This window comes from Urocitellus parryii, chromosome 15 (assembly GCF_045843805.1).
Source record: "Urocitellus parryii isolate mUroPar1 chromosome 15, mUroPar1.hap1, whole genome shotgun sequence".
Taxonomy (NCBI): Eukaryota; Metazoa; Chordata; class Mammalia; order Rodentia; family Sciuridae; genus Urocitellus; species Urocitellus parryii.
Window position 1 is genome coordinate 54,278,432 of NC_135545.1, and position 24,198 is coordinate 54,302,629.

The following is a 24,198-nucleotide window of genomic DNA, read 5'->3' on the forward strand; positions in this document are numbered from 1 at the left end:
TCCAATTGTGCTATCCTGGGTTGAGTGCCAGAGGAAGGTGCAGCTTGCAGATTTACACCTTCCCTCTCACAGTCAACCTGGAACAGGCATTCATTTAGTGAAAAACTGCAGAATCATCCACACTGCTTAATTTAATTTTTTTCTTCTTTCTCTTTCTGTTGAAGGCATAGAGTTGAATTTATATAAGTTAAACCTGAATAAACCCTAACGCCAATGTTTTCTAAAGTGCATCTCCATCTAAGCATAGCTGAGTAGAAAATTGAAGTCCCTCTCTATTTCAGGGGGCCTTCATGATACCCTGGGCCTTGCATGGCAGAGAATAAAAAGCTTAAGGCCACCCCACCCTAATTTCCTGCGTAGCTTTCCACCTAGCTGTGGTGGAGTTGTATGTCAATCAAGGGCTGCTGGGCTCCAGTGCATACTGAAGGGAACAGGAGAAGAGGAGACTTGAGATCTCTAGGTGGATGAGCCATGTGGCTAAAATGGAAACACGGGAGTTAATTACCTTCTGTGACCTACTCCACACAGATCATGACCAAAAAGATTAACCAAAGAAAATTAATTTTTTAATAGATACATTTTTTTGCAATCTTGCAAGAATTGTGATCTGGACATACCATTTTAAACTGTTAAATAATTTAGTAATAAATTTTGGAATGAGAATATGTTACATATAACCACATCAACATTTTATGAAGCACATTGCAATTTATTAGTTATCAGTGCAATGTGTTTCAGCATATTTGTTTGTGATAGCCAAATACATCATTTTAATATTTCCTTTCACATGCAATATACATGAACTCACAGAATGTTGAGGCTGCTGCCAAGGATTTCTGTGATTTTCTCTTTTTCTTTCCTTTATTTCTTCTCTGCTTCATCTACTTGCACATTTATCTTTATATGCTGTCCCCCATTGAGTGTAAGGAAAAGCCCTGTGAAGAAGGTCTGCAGACTCCACAATTAGCTCTTACATTTCCAGGTACTCAGTACATAGAGTGCTCAATGAAGTCTGTTAAGCAAATGCATTGCATAATAATTCAGTTTATCTCATTATAAATAGCATCAAACAAGGTGCAAATATATAATATTAAAGTTAACCTTATAATTAAATTAACATATATCCTGACAATTGCACTATTTCTAAGTATGCAGTTTGATGAATTATCATAAAATAAATACACCCTGTAACCACCACTCAGATCAAGAAATAAACGATTTCTAGCTTTCCTGCAGCCCTAGGATGGCTCCCTGAAGGTAACTACTATTTTGACTTCTACTTCATTAAACAGTGTTGCCTGTTTTTGAATCTGATATAAACAGAACCATATTATATACAATCTTTCATGTCCAGCTTCTTAAAAACTCAACTTCATTTTATCAATACAGTTGAAAGCAGCAGTAATTCATTCCTTTTCACCACTGTATACAATTCCATTGTAATAATACACCACAATTTACTCATTTATTCTACTATCAATGGGCATTTTGGTTGTTTAGATATTTTTTCCTGTTATGAACAATGCCACAATGAACATTTTTGTACATATTTATTGGTGCAACAGATGCATGCATTCATGCTGCTTTTATATTTAGGAATAGAATTGTTGGGTCACCAAGCATGCATCTTTTCAACTTGGTTGAAATATTGCTAAAGAATTTTCAGAATAGTTATATTAATCTGTGTTATCAATGTTCTGCAACAAAAGGCCACAAGGTATAGAATGTAGTTGAGTCAGCTTAGGTTCCTTGACTCATTGCAATAAAAGAGAGTGCACATCATGGGGATTAAGGGTATCTCAGAAAAAGCGTTTTAGAAAGAATTACAGAATCCAGGCATCTGTTAGGTGCTTTGGGAGAGGGCTCAAGGAAGCTGGCTCTACCTGTGCTCAGATGCCATCAGATATCAGGCTGATTCTAGGACTGAAGTTTGCAATCACTCTTACAAGAGAGCAGGACTAATGGAGTGAGGCTGAAGTGGAATTGGCAGAGAAGAGCCAGTCACTCACATAGGCCGACACAAGAGTTTCCTAGAGCTGTAGTGACCAAGTGCTGTAAACTGGGTGGCCTCAAACAGCAAAACTTGCTTTCTTACAATTCTGGAGGCTGGAAGTCAGGAGTCAAGGTGTTGGCAGGTTGGCTCCTTTTTGGAGACATTGAGGGAGGGTCTGCTCAAGGCCTCTCTGACTTCTGGCAATGCTGGTGTTTGATTTGTACATGTGCGACTCTAGTCTCGTCTCCATGGTCACAGGGATTCTCCATGTGTGTCTCTGTGTCCATTTCTAGTCCATTTCTAGTCAAGACACCAGTCACTGGGTTAGGGCCCGTACTAATGCTTCTTCTTACTTGATTATATCTACAAGACCCATTTTCCAAATAAGGCCAGATGCACAGGAACCAGGGATAGTGGTATCTTGAGGGGGATACAGTTCAACCCATAACAGCCAAGATTTGGGGTATTTTGCCATTTTTTGTCTTGAACAACATTCTTAATCTCATCTGTGTTCAGATGTGGTTTTGGGGAGCTCTTGTGTTTTTGTCAGTTGCAACGGGAAGGTACTTCAATAGGGCACCAGGCAGCTCCCACTGTCAGAGTGACTCTGCAGCCTTGGCAGCTCAGCAGCCTCAGCAGGACCAGGGTTTTTGCTTTCAGTCCCTCTGGTCTGTGTCCTGGTGCCTCAGAGGTTGGTGTCTGCATTTCCGTGATGGCTGTGGATGGAGCTCCTTTTCATGCCCATGGCCTATTTGGAGGTCCTCTTTGATCAAGTGTTTGACCAAGTCTGTTGCCCACTTCTTCAAAAGATCATCTGCCCTTTTTAATTGATGACTTCGGCTCTTTATATATTCTGAGCAGGACTTTGCCTGTCATGCCTGTTGGTAAGAAAGCCTGCAAAACTCTGGCTTGCTTTTCTACTCTACTCATTGTCTCTTGATGGGCAGAAGTTCCTAATTTTAGTGAAGTTTATCAACCTATTCCTTGGTGTTTAGTTTTTTTTGTTTCTTTATAATCTAAAACTGGGTTTTATTTTTTCAAATAGTCAAATTACTAACATGGATGAACAAAGACAAAAATGATATGTGCTTGTAAAATAATGTGTTTATTTTCAGAAATGAAACTTCAAGTGGTCCAAAATTGTATGCTCATGCAGTAACAATCCTGGCTTTCTAATATGCCATATAGAAAATATGCCACATTTGAAAAATTGCATATTATCCCCTAGGCATCTTTGTGAACCTTCTCTGCTTTGCTGTCTTCAAACCACTCCTAGCTTTTGACATATCATAAGTGTTTGTGTATGTCTAGCCTCTGAGAGAATGTGGGCTCCACGAGGATAGTTGGTTCATTTTGCTTTGCTTTCTGTTGTATCCCTAGTGCTTAGAACAGTGCCTGCACGAGGTTCCACCCAGTGAATATCTGTTGGGTAAGCGAGGAAGGCGGCAGGAAGGCGTGAATGGGCAGGTAGTAACAGAAGCATGCTGTTCACGTACTGCTGAGCTGGTGAGGAACTCATGGTCCAATGAGGGTTTATAGCACCTACTCAGTGGCTTTATGTGACCCAGTTAAGAGCCTCAAGATCAGGGAAGCAAGATTGCATTCTGAGATTTAAGCCTAAAATCAATACATAATGGGTCTTAACAACTGGGAAGAGGAGGTGGATTCCAGGCTATAAGCTACTTCAGCAATCTGGTCAAATGAATAATCATATCTAATGAAGAACACATTAGTCACGGGGATTTTGATCTGTTTGTGAAAGAGAAAGAAAGGAAATCTGTAGGCAACTTTTGGCAGAGTCTGTGCTATCTCACCAGAGAAAAGAGATGTTGAAAACCAACTTGGAGAACTCTGGTCCTGACGGCAAGGGCATCCCTTGTGGAGATGGTTGAAGTAAGTAGAATCAGTTGACTTTGGTCCATTGGCAAGGCCATCTCCAGAGTGCTTCAGCTGCATCAATTTATCTCACGTCATATTCCTGCAGATCCAGTGCCTTGTGATTCTACTGAACTTTCAGATAAAATAGATTTAGCTACATTTGTAAATTGGGCTGTAGGAAGAAAGAACTAATTGGAAGAACTTTTAAAAGTTCCTATGCCAGTCATTCATCATTTCATGTTAATAAATTGACATCGCATTTCTATAACAAGTCTCATGAGGCTTAGTAATATGATTTCACGTCTGAGAGAAGGAACTGATCTTGCTGGGCTGGAACGTCACATTTCTGAGTCTCTAAGACTGAGGGAGCCCTTGGAGGCCAAGTTCACAAAGAGAATGAATTCCACCGGGTGAGGCCTTTTGTGGCATAGACTTCTGGCTTATTCCTTGGTGGATGACCTGCTCCTACACTGAGGAGCCTGTGGATGTGTTCTAGAAGTTTCCTTTGTGTGGAGCATCTGGTTTCTACTCCTATTCTCATCAGATTCCCTTCCTTGTGAGCTGATGCCTATTTAAGTTGTAGGTCTTTCAGTCTTAGGTATCATTTGGCATGGGGCACTTACTGTGAATTTACTTTCCCCCCCCCTTTTTTTTTGTACTGAAGATTGATTCCCAGGAGTGTTCTATATCTGAGCTACATCCCCAGTCTTTAAAATTCTATTTTCACTCAGGGTCTTGCTAAGTTGCCTAGGCTGGCCTCTAACCTGTGATCCTCCTGCCCTATCCTCCCAAGTCACTGGTATTACAGGCATGGCCACTGTGCCTGGCCTGATTTACCTTTAATAACTAGGGGACTGTAAAACATTTAGGCCTCTGGTCAACTACTTTCCCCCAACCCAGTGACCCCATTTAGTACATTTTAATGTGTTCTTTGATAATTTTATGTTCAGAGATAACATAATATAACATAATTTTATGTTCAGAGAGTTCCAGTTCCTGTACCTAACAGATGACCATGAAGTGTCATCTGTTAGGTACAGTAACTGGAAACTATGATTCAGCTGCTGTTTTTACTTAATAATGTCTATGGGAATTGTGGCTTCTTATTCCATTCCTTTTAGCCCCTCCTTAAATCAGCTCCATACTTCCTCATACTTCACAGCAGCAGATTCTAGAGTTATTTTTCCTGTTATCTTTTTCCACATGGCAAGAAGTGGTTGGGAGGTCTTGCTTAATGGCCAAGACAGGGAGAGGGAAGGAGACAGTCTAGCGCTACAGTTATGGGTGGTGATCACTTTTGGATGCACTTTGGGCTCACAGGGGAGGCAAAGTCGCAATCAGCTTAATGGGGGCACTGAGCATCCAACGACTCTAATTACCATTGGGGGATTTCCTGATGCTTGACTCAATCTTAAAAGTTGTTTGATAAGAAGACTGATGCTACCGTATCTGCACACACAGTTCTTAAGGCAGGTGTAGGAAAGCTCAAGTTCTGTTAAGAATGCGTCACATAGAATGTGTTGAGCTGCAAGGAACACAATGTGCAAGTTATACTGGCTTAAATAATAAGGCATTAAGCACATTACACAACAGGAAGCCCGTGCAGCAGTTCAGAGAGGGAGGAGTGGAACTTGGTGCCTGGAGGGTTATTTCTGGTTTTTACTTCATTTGGAAAAAGGGTTAGTATAGCTCCAATCACTGAAAACTGCATCCCAATCAGAAAGGCAGGAAAGCAAAAAGACTTTCTCCTCTTGAGGCTCTTTTGTTTTGTTTGCACAGGAAAGAGCCCAGGAGGCTTCTCCTTGTGTCCCATTTGGTAGCATTTGTTACATGCCCACTCTGAGGAATTGCCAGCATGGTTTAGGTCATCCTGAAGCTGAGCATGGGCCTGGTGGTGTCCATGATGTGAAGAAAAGTCTGCCCCCTTTCTCAGTAACATGGGGGTCACCAGCTGGCTGAGTGGGAGTGTCTTCCACAAGTGTATTTTGATGGACTTATGAACAAATTAAAAATATATCTTAAAATTGTAGGGCTGTCAAAGAAGTCCTCGCTGGGGGAGAGGTGGAAGTGGGTAGGCCCAAGGCAGCAATGAGCAGGTGTCTGGCAGGAGCCCAGCAGCAATTTCCTGTCAACAGACTGTTCTTGTCCTCCTCCTTCCAGCAAGCCTGGGCCTTGGGTATAACGCACATTAAAGCATTGGCCTCCAAGGACCACAGAGCATGACTTGCCACTTTTTGCAGATGACTGCCCCTTGCTGGCCTGCAGTCCACCTGATTCAGCCATTCAGGCTGGTCACTGCCTGTTGTCCTTATTGTGTTGCTGAGGCATGGGCTGACAACTTCCAGAACAGCCCGAGGCTGTCTAGGTTGGCACCACACTCAACTGCAATGCCAAGAAGGTGCCAGCCACAATCATTTCTGCAGGGTTGAACTGGAGCATTGAATGGCAAGTGGAGTTTGACAGAAGGGAGAAGCAATCACATTTTCTGTAAGAACACCAAAATCACAGTAATCAGATAAGCTGGGGAAAGCACACGGTTACACAAGTATGAAGGAGACTCTGCTAGAGTGGCTGAACAACAGACCTCTCAGATGGAGTTGGGTGGGCTTCAGAGGCCGAGCGAGGCCAGAGATGGTAGAGGGTGGAAGGCACAGCCAACTTGCCAAGGCTGGTTCAGAGTCCTTTCTGTGGAATGTGCTTGGCTATGCATCACCCTTAAAACACAGTCACTGGTGAAGACAGTGGGTCTTTCTGTCTGGAGCCATTTCTAAAGGAACTAAGTAAAAGTGCAGCAATTAGTTGAGACACATTGTTTGGGAAATCAGCACACTACCAGATGGAAGGAGTCATGTCTGCCATGCCGGTGCAGAGAGTACTGGCTTGCCATGTGGGCATAGTGCTTTCATTATCTCATTTAATTCTCACCCTCACTGGCTGAAGCAGGTGCTTTTATCATCTCCATTTGACATATCAAGAGGACTGTGGCTTAGAAGGCTTAAGCACTAAGTGGAAAGGTCAGGATGTGACCCAGGCTGTCTCAATCCAAAATCTGCCTTCCTAACCTGTATTCTGTGCCGTCAGCTGAAATTAAAAATTCCAAAGTGATATAAGAAAATTAGAACTTTGAATAAACTGAATATTAGGGTTTGTCTGTTCCCCACAGTAAGATGATGTGGAGTTAGGAATGCATATTGTGGACTGTTGCTATTCTAAGTGACAGATTCCCAGTCTAACACATTGACTCCTGTGGTCTATTGAATAAGGGACCAAGACGCCTACTTCTCAGTCCTGAACCCAGGCATATTGCCTTCTGTGGTAAAAGGTGCTTTGTGTCTGTGAATAAATTGAGGACCTTGAGATGGGGACATTGTCCTGGGTCATCTGGGGTAGCCCAGTGTAATCACAGGCCCTCATGAGGGCAAAAGGGGAGATTTGTCCACAGAAGTCAGAGTGTAGTGGAAGCAGGAGGTTGGAGAGATGTGAGGAGTGGCCAGGAGCCAAGGACTGCAGGTGGCCTCAAGAGCTGGAGAAGGCCAGGAAATAGATTCTCCTCTAAAGCTTCCAGAAGGAACGCAGCCCTGATTTTAGACATCTGACTTTAAGAACTATAAGAGAAAAATGTTTCAAGTCTCTAAATTTGTGGTAATTTGTTAACTGCAGCAACATGAAGCTGATACAGCTCCTATACCTTAAGTGTCCAGAGCAGACCTGGTTCAGGTGTGGCTGGGTATAGGTGCTTTAGTGGAGCAACCTTGAAGCATTGTGTTTCAGGCCTCAACTGTGATCTTACACAGGGCAGTATTGACAGGTGGGTTCTTCCTGAAGGGTGACTGAGCTGGTGGTCAGGACCTACAGCCTTGCACCTAACCCCTCTAGCCAGCCTGCTAGAACAAAGAGCATCCTGTCTTAATACCTTCACTCATTCCAGGTCTGCCCTGACAGGTGGGGCTTATGCCCAGGGCCCTGATCCATCACTGTGAACCTGACTGGCCAGGCCTGGCCACTGGTTGTGCCTCCAGGTGGGAGGGGAGATTGGCCTGCTGCACCTGAGGGACGCTTGAGGGGTGCTTCCCAAAGAAGAGCCCCATGGGGTCGACCAAAACAATAGTTCTGTGATTGGATGTGAAGCCACTGCACTAAAATACAGATTCTCGCTGGCTCTGAGTGGACAGAAACAGAGACCTCTCTGGCCATCAGAAAGACAAACTAAGCCACAACAGAAAGCAGTACTTGCAGCAGTGATGTGGGAGTCCAGGTTTTGTTGAGATCTGAGGGAGAAGGACAGGTGTCAAAGGGACAGGAAGGTAAGGGTAAGTCCCAGTGCTTGCTGGATGGGAGAAAGAGCAGGGCCACGGTAGCAACCCCTTTGGCTAGTGCCAGCTAATGACACCCCCTGGCCCTTGATACCTGCTTGTGGCCTGGCCTTGGGAAGGATTCGGTAGCGACAGCGGTTTACCCCACTCCTCTGTGCTTGTCCAGGGGTTCTTGAGCATACCCAGAGCCCCATGTGGAGCTCTGGCCTCTGACACCTTTAGGTTGGGGCTGAGATAGGACAGTGCTCACATCTAGGCTGTGGCCCTTCATTGTTGGTGTTTGCCCTCAAAATGAGTGAGGACATGGTGATATCAGCAGCCAGTCCCTTTAGAGCACAGCTTTACCTCCATGTGGTCCGCAGAGGCAGGCTGTGTCACGCTTTATTCGTTTTTTTTTTTTTCTTTAAGAGAGAGAGAGAGAGAGAGAGAGAGAGAGAGAGAGAGAGAGAGAGAGTTTTTTAATATTTATTTTTCAGTTTTAGGTGGACACAACATCTTTATTTTATTTTTATGTGGTGCTGAGGATGGAACCCAGCACCCCGCGCATGCCAGGCGAGCGCATTACGGCTTGAGCCACATCCCCAGCCCTCACGCTTTATTCTTGCCTCCAGTTAGGGTGCCTCTGTTTTGGTGTTTATAGCTGGGCAGAACGGACACTTGAGGTTCCTATTCTAAAATCAAATTGAGATTTCCTGATCCTTTAAAAACATGCCAGGTCACATCAGCCTTTGTTCAGAGCTATCAGAGACTCTAGCTCTGTGAGAGTAGAGGTCCGGCCTAAGAGGCTTATGTGGCCCTACACCAACGTCCTGTTAGTTCTCTGCCCTCAGCTGCTGCTGCCACCCTTGCTCACCCACAACAGCAGACCTGATGACCCGGCTCACTTTATTATCTGTCTGCCCCATTGCTCACTATTAGGCAGCCTTTGCAAGGTCAGGAGATATCTGTTCTGCTTCCTGCCACATCCTCAGTGTCTGAAGGAACACCTGAGTATTTGCTCAGTTGTGATGGAGGATTAGCTCTGCAAGTGTGCACATGTTCATTTCACCCACATCTACCAAGTGTGCAAAATGCAGCAGTCAGGAGCTAGGTGCTACAGTCGGCACAGCAAGCTCAGTGAGCAGGGAGAGAGCAGCAGCGCGGAGGCAGTGCCCTCCTAAGAGGTGGCATAAACCGAGCGTGTTGGGGACATGGGGAAGGAGGAGGTGCACAAGGGCTGAGATTCCTTCCTGCTTCAGTGCATGTGCTCCTACAGGGGCCCCAGCACATAATTACTACTTCATTGTTTATTTCCCCTTGGATCTTTCTCTAGGTGTATATGCCACTTTTTGAGCCAAAGCACTCTAAATCCAATAGGTTTTCCTGCTTCCATGTGGAGTTCTAACTCCTGGGCTGTTTAATCCCTCAATTCTGTTCTGTTGGTGGGAAATTACAGTTTGCTCTCCTTGCTGAAGGGAGATGAAAGCCAGAGAGTATTTGCAGTCTGTTGATGATAGTAAGTGAAGGGTTCTGAGAGGTGGGCTTGGTGCTTCCAAGCCCATAGCCACAGGGGCTCAGGCTGCCTGGCAATGAGCCCATGCTTCCTGCTCAACTGGGCACTGTTCTGCTCTGTGCCAGGCTCACCCCAGGGATCTTTGGATGATGACTTTATTTCTGTTATTCCAGCCTTATTTTAAGCTTTGGCTCCTTAGAGTGGAGGTAGTGCCTGGCCACTCTATCTAAACCTGTTGCCTCTCAGGTCATTCTTATTGTCCTCATATCTTCAACATTCTTTTCTTTTCTTCTTCTTCTTCTTCTTCTTTTTTTTTTTTTTTTTGAGAGAGAGAGAGAGAGAGAGAATTTTTAATATTTATTTTTCAGTTTTTTTGGCGGACACAACATCTTTGTTTGTATGTGGTGCTGAGGATCGAATCCGGGCCGAATGCATGCCAGGCGAGTGCGCTACCGCTCGAGCCACATCCCCAGCCCAAGCAACATTCTTGACGCCTCCTATTTCCTGTGCCTTTTAATTAGAAGCTAAATTCTATATGGACAAGGGTTGTTTCTATTTTATTTGCTGTTGTGTTCCCAATACACAGAGTAGGTACTTAATAAATATTTTGAGAATAAAAACTCAGCAACTGGTGGGGGCACTTGAGCTACAGCATCATGGGATCTTGGAATGCCTAGAACTAGAAGGAGCTGGTACTGGCTGCTGACGGTGGTGGTTGGTTTGCCAACGCAATTAAAGTTACCAGGCAGAAGGACGTGCCACCCATGGCTTTTGCTGGTAACCATAAGCTTGTGGGTCACAACTGAGCTGGGTTTTGCATAGGACATCCTCTGGGAGAGCCACCTGGAGTCACAGCTGGTTCTGGCAGAGGCCCCTTGTGGTGCCCTCTAGTGGCAGTGCTGTGACATACACAAGTCTTCCTAGCTCCCTCGAGTTTCTTGAGTTTATGGAATAACTTTTCTATGTGTACCATTAAGCTCCTCTAGAAGCTTATTACAAAGATCATGATGACAAACACCAAAACTACTACTAATTTCAGATATGACCAGTGTTTTATAGTCCTGTTAGAGCCAACGACATATTTTGAACACTAAATAATCACATCTTTTAGTCCCAGAGCCTTCCAGAACTGACACATTTTCTTATATGTGTTGTTGTCAGGAGCTGCTTAATAATTTTAGCCCTGTGTTCCTTTATTTAATTTACTTTTTTATTGATGAATAACCTTCACAAAGTAAATGCATAAATTTTCAGGATACAACTCAACAATTGGAGGGTTTGTTTTGATGATTATTTAGCCTGTTCTTGTACTTCATATAAATATCATCATTCACAATTTTGTGTGCGTGTGTGTGTGTGTGTACCTGGATTTTTAGTTGGTATTTTGTCTAGGATATTCAGTAGCGTATGCTTTTTTCATTGCTGTACATTATTAGGTTACAATTTTAGACAATAGTCTGAGCACACTACAACTTATTTATTCATTCTACATTTAGGACATTCAGCTCATTACTAGTTTTTGTTATAATATCACTGTGAACATTTTCATACATGTATTTTTATAGACTAAGTATTCATTTCGGCTATGTGTATAACCAGGAATGGAATTGCTATCCTATTTTAGATTTAATAAATATGACCACAGATTTTCCCCAAGTGGTTGAATCAGTTTACACTCCCACCTGCAGTGGCTGAGAGTCCTGGCTCCCCTGCACTGCCCTCAATGCTTGCTACTCTCTGTCCCTTTACATTTAGCCATTTTATTACCTGGCATTTTTTGCTTGTACTTTGCGTTTCCCTGATGACAGATGATTTTGGTTCATTTTCTTATTATATCTCACCCTGCTCTCTGGACAACCTCTCCCCACCTGTCCAGAGCCTGTGCTCCCCCGGCCCCCGCGAGTGGAAGAATGCCTTTTCCTGCTCCCTTTCATGGATCTCTCTCTGAGGCACCTGTGGAATGCATTCACCACCATTGATGGAAGAATGGAGACTTCCACTTCAATCTCCCTGTCCCCGCTGTGCACAAGAGGTCACAAAGTCCCAGGGCCCTATTTCAGAACTATCTCCTGAATGTGCTTGCTTCTCTTCATTCTTGTCGTGATCACCCCAGCTCAAGTTTATCATCTCTTGTTCATTAGCAGAAAAGTGTCCTCCTCATTTCCTCTAATGGGAATGGTCTTCTGTGTCCTCTGAGGTAGCTGTACCCTGGAAACAGGAAGGACAACAAAAGGGACTACTAACATTTTATGTGTTTCATGTCTTTCGGGATTTTCCAATGTTCATTACTCACTGTGTGTGAAATGGGTGCTTGTCATGTTCCTTCCCAGGCCCTGGTTTTAGATGAGGAGCCTGAGCTTTAGAGAGGCGAAGATATGGGAGCAAGCTCCACCCACATGGTGGAGCTGGGGTTCAAGGTCAGAGTCTGTCCTCAGAGCCAGCTGCTACCCCACTCTCTCATCTTTGCCAATGGGTACTTAACTGACAGTTACACACTCATTTTTAATAAGCAGATTTTACTTTTCTATACAATTCTAATTTGGAGATTTAGAACTATGCAGCTGGAAATGGCTGCAGGAACATTTTCTGCAGTTGGAAACACAGTAGTACAAGGCTGGTATTCCAGGTCTGAGCATCTCCAGAGCCAGCTAGTTCCCATGGAGGAAAACCATTGGTGACGGAACCACAGGGAAACTGGGCCAAGGGTGGGTGAGGGCGGGTGCTGTTTCCCATCTCTACTGCAGCAGGTGCCCTCTACAATAGGGCTCCAGTGCTTTGTCCAATGGGAAGGATGGCCCTCCTCACGTGGCAGAAGTGTGGGTGCTGAGCCTGTGGTGTTGGGTGCAGGTGGAGTGGCACTGCACAACATCCCCCTGCGCAGGCTCCCAGCCTACATACAGTGTAACCTCCTAACACGGATTCACAGGAGAAACACCTAACGTTTACTGAGCACACAGAGTGCCAGGAACATACCAGCTACTTTGCCCAGATGACTTCATTTGAAAAACTCAGTGTCATCTGTCATCACGAATCCCAAGTTTCTGATGAGGAAACTGAAGCTCAGAGAGGTACACTAATGTGGCCCAGGTTACACACTGGCAAAAACAGTGTTTTTCGGCTATATCTGATTTTCCTAAAGGTCACTGTACCAGTAGACTGCACCTGTTTCCATGACAACAGGTCACTGGGTCACTGAGTTGCAGGATTGAATGGATGGAAAGATTGCATTTAGAAAGGAGGACTCCATGCAGGGATCACAAATATTTAAACAAACTGGAATAAAAGGAAAATTACTGGCTTGGTAAACTAATCCTTAATCTCCACTTCTCGTTTCATCCTATAAGCCTCCTCATAGTCAGGAAAAATAATTCCACTTGATGTTTGCTTTTAATTTTAGAAAAATGACCTCTGCTCTGTGGAAGGATATATTTTGTCATCCAGAATGTGCACGTTTAACCCCGGTGCTGAGGGTCTCGCCACTTCTTTAGAGCAGCCCTGCTCTCTCCAGGCAGAAGGGGAGGGTGGGGAGCCAGGGTCACATTTTGTACCTGATGCCTCAGCAATTTCTGGGGCATTGTGACAGTTAAATAGGAGTGATCCTTCTTAATCTTGGAGGTGGCTAGTGAGGTTATTTAACAGCTGAAATAAGAGTGTATTTTCTAGGTGGAAAAGGAAGCAGAGGGAAGGTAGTTGATGAGAGCGGCAGAGGCCCAGGACTGAGGCCCAGGACTGAGGCTACGGAAGCTCCAACGAGGCCATCCCTGATGTCTTCACATAGCCGACAATGGCCCTGAACACCCTGCTGTGGGGGAGCCACCTGTCAGTGATCAGAGACACCCATTGCACTCTTCTGTGTCCTCTGGGCAGCTGGGTCAGTCCTGGAACTCCATAAATCCACCAGTGTCACCATTTGGCCCAAGAATCTAGGGATCACCAGGGTTTTCCAAAGTTTTTTTTTCTTTTTTTTTTTTTAAGAATCCAGGTTAAAGACTACAGAGGGCTGTGTAAGAGCCAGAGGTCCACAGGGCCCAAGCCTCAAGGATACACATTTGCGGCTGTGTCCTTGAACATCCGAGCTGCGTGGGGAATTCGGCTGACTCCAGTCCAATCTCCAACCTTTGATGGGGCTAGGAGTTCTATAGGATTATGTTCACAATATTAGTAGCAATCAAATGGCAGTAATAATATCAGCACAGAAAACACTTTGAGCTCTCTGCACTGGGTGTACCCCTGCCTCCACAGGTGCCCACTGGTAGAGAGGGTCAAGGACTCTTCTTTATTTAGTTTTTGGTTCTTTCCTGGGCCATACACATCGGTCCTGGTCCCAGCAGGAGAGTAATAGCTCATTCAAATCAAGCTGAGGAATGTTTAACAAAGGGCAGTTTACAAACTGCATGCAGGGTATAGGGCACACAGGGAGAGCTTGGTGCCCAGAGGTCAGCCACAGCAAGGTTGTTCAGGCCTTGATCCTGGGAGATAAGCACAGGTTGCTGAAACCTGCAGGTCTGCAGAGTCTTGGGAAGTGGATCTGTGGCCCTGGGGAAGGACACAGGACACCTGCACTGACCCTGTAGGGAGGGAGCCCCCCTTCACACTCCTCTACTCTGGTGAACTGATGGACACCCCATTGGCCCAAATCCCAAAGGCCAAAGACAAGGAAGTACACTGATCTAGTCCTCTCAGGGCAAGGAACAGTTACTGAGGGGTGGAAGGTGGATCTGCAGGGGTCAGAAGAAGGGGGTCAGCAACAGGACTCCTGACATGAGTTAGGGCAGTTGCATGTCTCTCCTAGGAGTTGAGACCAAGGCTGAGAATCAGCCAGGGAGGGATGTTGGGTGACTGGGAACTACTGTGGTTGTACAATGTCAGAAACCATGCTAGGTGATCAGTGTTATGTGTGGGCAATAAAACAGAGAGCCAGTGCTCAGAGGGGGAAGTCTGCAGAAAGAAAACAGAGCTGGGAGGCAGAGAACAGGCGCTGTCCAGGGTCCTGCACATGGTCTCTGAGGATGGTCCTTTTCCTACCCTTGAGACCAATGGGACAGATCTCCTAGTAAACGCTGTTCTTTGCACAAGTAGCTTCAGTGGATTCTAATTCCCTAATTTATATGAACCACTGCCATCTTGGAGCATTTACTAAGAACCAGGAAATGGGCTAAGTTCTTTATTAGCCATTGGATTTCAAATCATCTTCTGTGATGCTACTTCTGCCTTGGGGAAGTTGGTAGCTTGTCCTTAGTGACACAGGCAATACAAAGCCGGGCCTGACTCAATTCCAGCTCTGGTTCTCTGACTATTTTTCTGTCCCACAATGAGAAGCATCTTCCCTGACCTTCATGTGGCATTGGGATGTCTGTGGGAAAAGCCATGATTGCAACCTTGCAGTGTACTGTCAACCAGCACCTTCGGCCTCCCTCACATTCCTCTCATGTGCTGAGCCTTGGAACTGTTGCAGCTGGCGGTCACTCTGTCCTAACCCCAGGTCCATTCCCTCCCTCACTTTGCTGGAATCTCTGGGAGCCGACTTCTGAGGACTCCCTCTGGTGTCCATCAGGGTCCAGCTGTTGATGGGGCACTGGTAGGGGTAAGGCGGGAGGAGAGAGCAGTGCATTCCTCAGTTGGGCCCTGGGCCCAGTTCCCCCAGCCTCCTGGAGCAGAGGTCCCTCCTTTTGGTTCCTCAGCATCACTTTCCAGCTCTCTGGATACTCCTTAACCTGTAAACTGGCCCCTCCTTTGATTCCTTCCAGGTTCTAGCTGAGTGCGGCTTGTTTCCCCAGGGAACCCACCCTGTAAGCTGTTTCTTGTCTGTCTTTGTGAATATGTTATTGGATCTTTAGGACTGCAGATCCTGAAAGGAGGCCGAGTTCCTGAGGATCACTTTACTGGGCATGTTGGCCCCACAGTTTTAGACCCTCTGAAAGCTTCCCCTCTCAGTTCTTCACAGCTCAGGCCCAAGTCCAGGGGGCCCCCTGGGGCCTGCAGTGATTCTGGCTCAGAGCATGCTGGGAGGGGCTCCCCTTGCACAGCACTCCTTAATATTGTGCATGGCAGACGTCAGGACATCTTGTGAAACCCAGTGACAACTCCCTGGATAGCTCTGTCATTATAGTAATAATCTGAATCAATAGTGTAGTAAAGCTGCCATACGTTTATTTCACCCAAGAGATTAAGCGGACAATTATATAAAGCATTCTGCAGGAAAACCAACTGCTCCAGATGCAGAGGGAGACTGTGTGCCTGTCCCCAACGAAATGCTCTTCTTTTAATACACTTAGTTTTTTCTTTTGCTCCTTTATCATCTGAATTTTCACATTCAGAAAGAATAAACTTGTAAATTTGCTACATTTTATCTGCCATCCTGGGGAACTCACCAGTGTGTTTGTGTTTGTGTGTGTGTGTGTGTCTCATGTATCCCAGAATGTTCAATGCCTTCATCACCATCCTGGGCATAGCAGGAGCTCAGCAAATGCCCATGGGCAGTGGCCATGGCAATTGCTGTTTAAAATCATTACCAGGGCCTGACTTCTGAGCATGGCACGTGCCTCTGGTTATGGGGCTTTACCTCTCTCAGCCCTCTCTCTGCAGCACAGTGACCCACAAGCACCACTTTAGTGTTTTAGAAACATTCATGGTGCTGGTTTTATTTTCACTTTGGTTAGAGGCAGATGCAGCCGGCAGCACATCCAGCACCAGAGGCAGCATTAGCTTCCGGGGCTGGGATTTCTTTCTCCAGTTTTCTGGAGAGCTCTCTAATGTACACTCAGTAGTTTGAACTTGGCCATAATTACAGTCTTATTATCCTCACCAGCTTTACTTATCTCATTATCTCCTCCCTCCCGTGTTAGAGGTCAGTGGAACATCCCTTTTATTAGCCACTTAATCCTTCTATCTAGTAGTTCAACCCTGATTGATCCACTTAAGGTCCTTCTTTGTAGTTAACTTGCTGACATTTGAGATTCCCACCCCTCAAGTCCTTTTGCTAGGCACAAGCTGCCCAGTTCTCTGGACCAGAAGTTCATTACTGTTGATTTTATTGGAGAGAAGTCATGTTTCCTCATTGCTCAGTTGAAAACCACTATATTTCAATACTTCCTTTTCCCTCTGTTTGTTCTTAAGGTTTGCTCTTCTAGCTTCATGTGTTTTTCTACCCTTCTTTCTAAAATTTTTGTAGAAGTTTGTGGACATGCAATTATGTTCTTTTGTAGGAAAGGGCAACCTCATGACTAAGTAGGAGAGAGAATGGTGGATCATCTTTAAGTGTGTGTGCTCATGTGACAAGACACAGGTGTGTTCTAAAAATGGCACATAATATTGATTCATTCTACAAATGTTTAATGGACATCCCTCCAGGATTCACTGACAAAGGGACAAAATCATCTCAAATCATACTTTATTTCTACTCCTCAGCCTGTACAGTCTTTCCCTGGAAAATAGGTCTGCAATTTGTGTTTGTTTTCAATGTCTAGCATGATAATAAGTTTGCACTATATATCTACATATTGTACTGACGTCTGTGCAGTGTGCCCCTGCGGGTGGTGTTGGAGGGTTGAGAGGGCAGGGACACTGAGAGGATGTGGGAGATTAAGATGGCTGGGCATGCACAATGTTTGGAGTCACAGTCAGATACTGTCCCGTGGAGAGGAATTCACCAGAGCCGTCCTCATCCCCTTAGTCCAGCCTGGTCCAGACAGCCAGCTAGTGGAGGAAGAGCGAGCGTGTAGTTTGTCCAGGTCGTTATACTTAAGTCAGTCTCCCAGATGCCCCTAAAAGTTGTAAGGTTACCTGTGGAGTTGATGGGGCAATGAGGGAGAGAGGGTCCTCTAGTGATCCATAAAGATGCCCCAGCCAGGATTAGTAATCAGGAAATTGATCCACATTAGCTACATGGCATTTTGGGGGGACCTCCAGCCACATGGTTCTTCATTTGGGAAATGGCCATTAGCAGTGCATCAGTCTCCCCTGAGGGCTTGTTGAAACACTGTCAGCCAGGCCCCAGAGTTCCTTGTTGTGGGTCTGGGAATGGCCAGGGAATCTGCATTCCTAATATATTTCTGGGTGAGGTTGATGCAGTTGGTCCTGGGAGCAAAGGTTGAGAATTACTGGCCTGTGTTTCCCCTGTCCGCCTCTAAATGTTCCTCCTCAATGTGTTTCTTTAGAAGCTTCCCAAGGGCAAATTTTCTTGTGAATTGGCGACATAACCAGAAGGGCATATCATATACACATTTGGTTGGGGTAGTGTCTTTTTAATTTCAATTTTTCAAACATAAAAAATCAAATCATAACATACACCCCTCCAGCCCCCTCATATTTAATAGACGTCAGCAGTTTGCCATGTGCCCACCTTGACTCTATTGCTCATGTACGTGACTTGCAGGGAGCCCTCTATTGACTTTTCTCCCAGCTGTACTCTAGAGGTGTTCCTATTGTCCCCTCTTTACAGGGGAAGAGCCTGGGGCTCAGAGATGTGCAAAGCCACTTGCCCAAAGGACCCCAGAAAACAAGCAGGCCCAGCTTTGAGTCCAGTGAGGGGGGCTCCAGGCCATCTATGCTCCTCATGCCACAGTGGTGCCCTCAGGTCTTTAGATCTTTTTTTTCTCTTCTTAAGGAAAAAAATTTTACAGATTCAGCTGAAGTTTTGTCTGTGCCCTGTCCCCGACCTCATTTCCACTTATGCAGGAGCCCACTCTCCTGGACTTGGCTGTCTCTGGGAGGGGCATGTTCAGGATTGCACTTGGTTCTTTAGGAGTGGAACCAGCTTTCTACTTTCTGTATGAGTTGGTCATTTTGGTTATGGAGAAAACACCAAGGACTTTGTTGAGAAGATTAATGCCTTTATAGCTCTTCTCAGCTGCAGGGACAGTGTCAGGTGTCCTACAGAATGTGGACATCTCCCTGCCCAGGCAGTGTTTCCAAGCTCCCCTGCTCCCACCTGTTCCTCCTCAGTGACAGGCTCCGTTGTCTGGTCATTGGCTGTGGCTTCTCTGTGGCCTCTCTCCCTGGACACCATATTCATTTATTCATTCACTTACCATCAAACGTTATTGAGTACCTTCTAGTGCCAGATGCTGCCCAGAGCCTGAGAATGCAGAATCTGAACGCAGTGCACTGAGTGAACAAGGCAGATGATCCCTGCTCTCAGAGCACTCACCCCAACTTCCCTCTAGTTCTCTCTTCTTTGAGGTTTTCCAGATTTTTCTAAGCTCGCTGCTCTGTAGTCTAACCACCAGCCTGTTGTCCTCTTAAGTCCAGCCCTGATTCTCGTATCCTGGCCTCTACTTGTCCAGGAAGAAGGTTAGGGTGCAAACATCTCTCTAAGCATTGAGGGCAAGCATGACTCAGACATCTAAAGCTGAGATTTTACGTTAGACATCGATTAGTGGGACAACCATGTTTTAAGGCAAAATTGTTGATGGAGGTTCAAGCTACAAAGCCATAAAAGAAGAGCTGCCCAGGTGCATGTGAGACAGAAGAGCTGGGAGCTGGGAGCCCCACCCTTGACTCAGTGATTGCTGGACGTTCCCTGAGGCATCTGCACAGCCCGTGGGGTGCTACGGAACCCAGTCTAACACCTGCTACTGAGGAAGGTGCGCGCTCTCTGGCTTGGGCACTATGGCTTGGGGCTCTGCCTACTGAAATACTGAAAGATGGGGGAAAACGGTGGGCAGCTCCTCATTCCCCTGCACCAGGTTCAGGGTCTTTCAGGGCCGCTCCTGGGCCTGGGGTTAGTTACGGGTATCTCTGTCTTTTGGCCTGGCTTCCTGGGTCGCTCATTTTGCTCTTGTGTTCGTTTTGTTGTTGTTGTTGTACTTGTCGGGACTTATTTTCTTTAAAGAAAAAGGGCTTCAACCGCATATTATGAGAAATTGGTTCTGACACGTATTTCTATTCTGTTTCCAAAGAAGTTTCCCTATACATTTTCCCAAAGTGTCATTAAACTCTAATAGGCTTCCCCGATAACCCCCCTCCCTACCCCACGCCCGACTTAGCCAAGCGTTTTCTAGAAACAAGGTGACTCTTATTTAAGGATTCTAAATGTATTCCAGTTCTTGGCAGTCTTAAGCACACAGCTGAATGCGTGCTAAGTCTAGCATGGATAATTACACCAGCTGTGACCTTTTAGAAACATGTATTTGGACTAAAGCAGTGTTTAGTCACTTTTGATTGACTTAGGTTTTACTTGGTTTATGTTTGGTAAACTTCAAATATTTGCTTCCATATAAGCTGGTTAAACTCCCAAAGACAGCACTGCCTGTGGTCTGCTGCGTGCAAGGTCCCCCGATATACCAGCCACACAATGAACTGTGTGTGTTTTGCTTGTACACATGCACAAAGTGCACACAATTTGAGGCAAGTGGAGTGGCTGGTGACATTTGGAAGTAATGTAGCATGACACTGCCATGCATGGGGTGTGAAGTCCGAAAGGGCACTGGCTGTCAGGAGACGAGCATGAGCTCCTGCTGCTTTAAGATAGCACCACACAGTTGCCAAAGCGACAGGAGAGAATGCTTGGAGATGAGCTGCCTTCCATTCATGCTCAGCAGCCCAAGGTGACCTTGTACAAGCTCTCACAGTGCCAGAGCAGTGAGCTCGGGGTCCTGGGCTGCCCTCCAGGGGCTTCCAGCTCTAAGTGGCCTCAGACATTGATAAACAGCTCCTGAGAGGTGATGTGTCATAAAGGAGACAAAAGCCATCCTCTCCCCACCTCCTCCTTCTCCTCTTTCTCCTCCTCTTTGTCCTCTCCTTGCCTCTTTTTTTTTTTTTCCTTCTTTTGTGGACCTAAAGCATTGATTCTAAAGCTAGAAAAGGGACCACTAGAACCACCTCCTCTGCCAGCCCTGTAAGCCCAGCTCCATTTCAACAAGGGCCCCACAGCCGGGTCTCTGCTCAGCTGAGACCAAGCAGCTCACTGCAGACACGTGGCAGCTGTTCAGCAGTGCATCAGGAAGCTCCCCAAGGCCAGTCCTTGCCCTGCAGGATGACTGGGTCTGCAGCCCCAAACTGCCAGAACCCAGGTGCTGCAGGAGACCACACAGCTGGCCTCTGAGCCATGACTTCAGCTTCATCAAGTGCCTCAGGTTAGGGATGATGCCAGTCTCCTGCTGGGGCTCGGCTATCAGTCTGGATGCGGAGCCAGTGACCTCTGGCAGCAGGAATCACTGTGGAAAAACCTTCCTGGCCTCAGTGTCATCCACACTCACCTCTCCTCGCACTGGGAATGTGCTTGCATAATATGCTCGTCTGGTAACTGCACCATTGAGATACCATGCATAGCACACAAGTATTAAAAGGGTGCAGTTCAATGTTTTTTTGGTATATTCACAGAGTTGTGTACCGATCTCTACAATTAACTCTAGAACAACTTTGTCACCCATAAGAAAAACTCTTTATGATATGCCCATTCCTGTCCCCAACCCTGAGGACACCTAGACTGCTGTCTATAGATTTGCCTGTATGGACATTTCATATAAATGGAATCACATGATATTAGGCCTTTGTGACTGGCTTCTGGCACTCAGGTAATGTCTTCAAGTTGTCTCCATGTAGTGGCACCTGCCAGAACTTCAATCATTTTTGTGACTAAATAGTACTCCATTTTGTGGCTGTGCCAGATTTAAATTAACTGGTCATGGGTTGAGGGACATGTTATCTCTACCTTTTAGCCATTGTGAATAATTCTACTATAAATGTTTGTGCATAAATTTTGTACAGATCTACTTTCATTTCTCTTCAATATACTCCCAACAGTGGAATTTCTGGTAAATCTAGGTTGAGCCTTTTGAGGAACTGCCACAGTCTGGCTGGACACAAAATCACGAGCCACTCAAGCAGGAACAAACTTTATTTTTGAAACTGCCGCCAATGCCCCATATGCTCCCAGGAAGATTGCCGACTGACCCACGCAGCGTTCTCCCGGAACCCAGCAGGAAGTCCCTCCTCCGGAATTCCCTCCTACCGCACTTCCCCAACCAATGGGAACTCTGCAGGAGTCCTGTAGAAGGCCTAGGTGGACAGCAGGAGTCCAATATCCATATGAATGCAGATCTTAACATAATCATATCACCTCAATGGCTTACTGGCGTCACCTTTCAACCAAAAATGCCATGCATCATATTACTTGGCTGTGGCTCTTAGCAAGGAACTGCAGCCTGTTTTCTACAGTGGCTGCGCCTGTTGTACATTCCTATCAGCTATGGATGAGGATCCAGTTTCTCCATCTCTCTGCTAACGATTTTTGTCTGTTTAATTACAGCCATTCTAGCAGATGTGGCTTGATTGGAATTCAGTGTCTCTTGAAATCTGCATTTCCACTTCGCTGTGTCCAGGTCTCCTCTGCTTGACAGCCCCTGAGGTACCTGCCAAGTGCTCAGCTCATGGCACATGCTTGAGCTCCCTGGTTAGATGGGAGGACAGGTTTTCCACACTTGCTGGTCCCAGAAACACTCCATCTTTTACATCTGAGCACCCCATAACCTCTGGCTTTGCATTTCAGCCTAGGGATGGCCGTTCCTTCCATTAATCCAAGGGAACTCAGTTCTTTAGGAATATTCTGCTTTTAATGCCTCCTAGTGCTCCATAAAAGCCCAATGAAGTAACTCCCTGCAGTGCTCCCAACACAGGGCCCAGCCCAGGGTGTCTCTAACAGCTGCTACCCTCGTCCTTCCTTGTGTCTTATGCGTGAGTGTCTCATGGCTGCTGGAACAAATTTCCACACACTTGATGGCTTGAAACAACATGATATACTCCCTTATAGCTGTGTGGGTCAGGAGTCGGACACGGACTGGATTCTTCGGGAGGTTTCAGGGGGAATCTGCTCTCTGCCTTGTTTCCTCTTCCATCACTCCCCTCCCTTGGCTGTGGCCCCTCCTTCCATCTTCAGAGCCAGAATTTATCACTACAGCTCAGACTTGGCTTTCACAGTCATGCCTCCTTCTGATTGTCTCCTCCTGCGACCCTCTTCCACCTTTAAGGACTCCATGGTCACATAGGCCCATCCTAATCATCTGTGCACAATGATCTCCTGTTTGAAGTTCAGCTGACTAGCAACCTGGATTCTGCACTGATGTTAACAACATATTTCCAGATTCTGAGGATCTGCATCTTCAGGAGTCACTATTCTGTGTCCCGAAGCTTGCTTTCCATTGCTCCTCCTCATGCCTTCTCCTGCCTTCTTCTCTCCTTTTCTTTCTCTCCCTCTCCTCCCTCCACTTGCTCCCCCGACACTTTAAGGGGAGGAAATGGAGCTGATTCCCATTGCTGAGCACCTTCAGGCCAGTGGAATTCTGGGTCACCAACCCAACTCCAAAGGCAGTAGAAACTGTCCATCAAAATTGGCCTTGTAACTTGCAGGTCTTTCAGGGTATATTTTTTAATGAAGGTTTAACTTCATAAGATTCATTTCTTTGAGGATATTATGGGTTTGCAAATTATAAAATGCAATTCTTTCATCTTTAATCAGAACTATTCAAAAGGCAAGTCATTCAGGCATCATACACAAAGAGGGTAAATTGCTGGGTGGTGCAGTTGCGTTGAGAAGCTGAAGCTGGGAAGGAAATGGAGAGAGGGGCCCGTGGTGGGACTTCTATCTTGTAACCTTCAATTCTGTCCCCAGTCAGGGATGAAGCTGAAGAAAGGGCTTGTGTCTATAACTGGCTTAAACCTTGGAAAAGATAAACTTGGAGAGTAAACTGGGGAAGGAAGCGGGCAAAGATAATGGAGTCACAAAGCAATCTAGACTTTCTTTTTAAAATCTTCCTTGAACACATTTGCAAGATGACAGATGAGAGCAATTTTATTCATTCAACAACTCTTTGCTTGGGATGTGCAGTTTGCAAAGAGAAATATTATGCAATGGTGTGAGGCAAGAAGATTGCAATAGAAGAAAAAGAAAGAAAAAGGCCCAGAAATCAATACCCTCACCCTCTGTGAGCTGATGCTAATGTGACCACACATTGTGCACCCCAGGCCTGGGAGGGGCAGGCTGTGAGGTGTGTGGGGGATGCTTCTCATTTCCTGGCCACCCAGCACCCACATCTTTCTTAGATTTCAGAATATTGGTGGCACTTGGTATCCTGCCTCCCAATGTAGAAGCCATATCTTGAAGATTCCCTAAAAGCAGAGAATCTTCTAGAGATATTCCCTAGAAGAGGGCATATGGGGAAGGAGGGACAGGCAGAGTGGTCCTGTCAACTGAGTGCCCACCAGGAACTGGGCATCGTGCTGAGTGTGGTACATGGATTCTCCTATTAAGTTTGCACTGGACGTTTGTCCTAGGCGTGGCCCACCAGAATTGCATTGGGCCTGGACAAAGGGTAATCAGGCTTCATCGACGGCAACTATGAAGTCTCCTCACACTGTGGAAGCAGCACCCTCTCAGCCTGGACTGCTGAAGGATGCTGCCTCCGTGTCCTCCAAGACTGCCTTGGTTCTTTCCCGTTTCCCAGCTTGGGTCCTCCATCTTCCAAGCCAACTCATGAGCCTCAACTTCACCCTCTAATTTGTGTCTCCACTGAACATCGTGATAT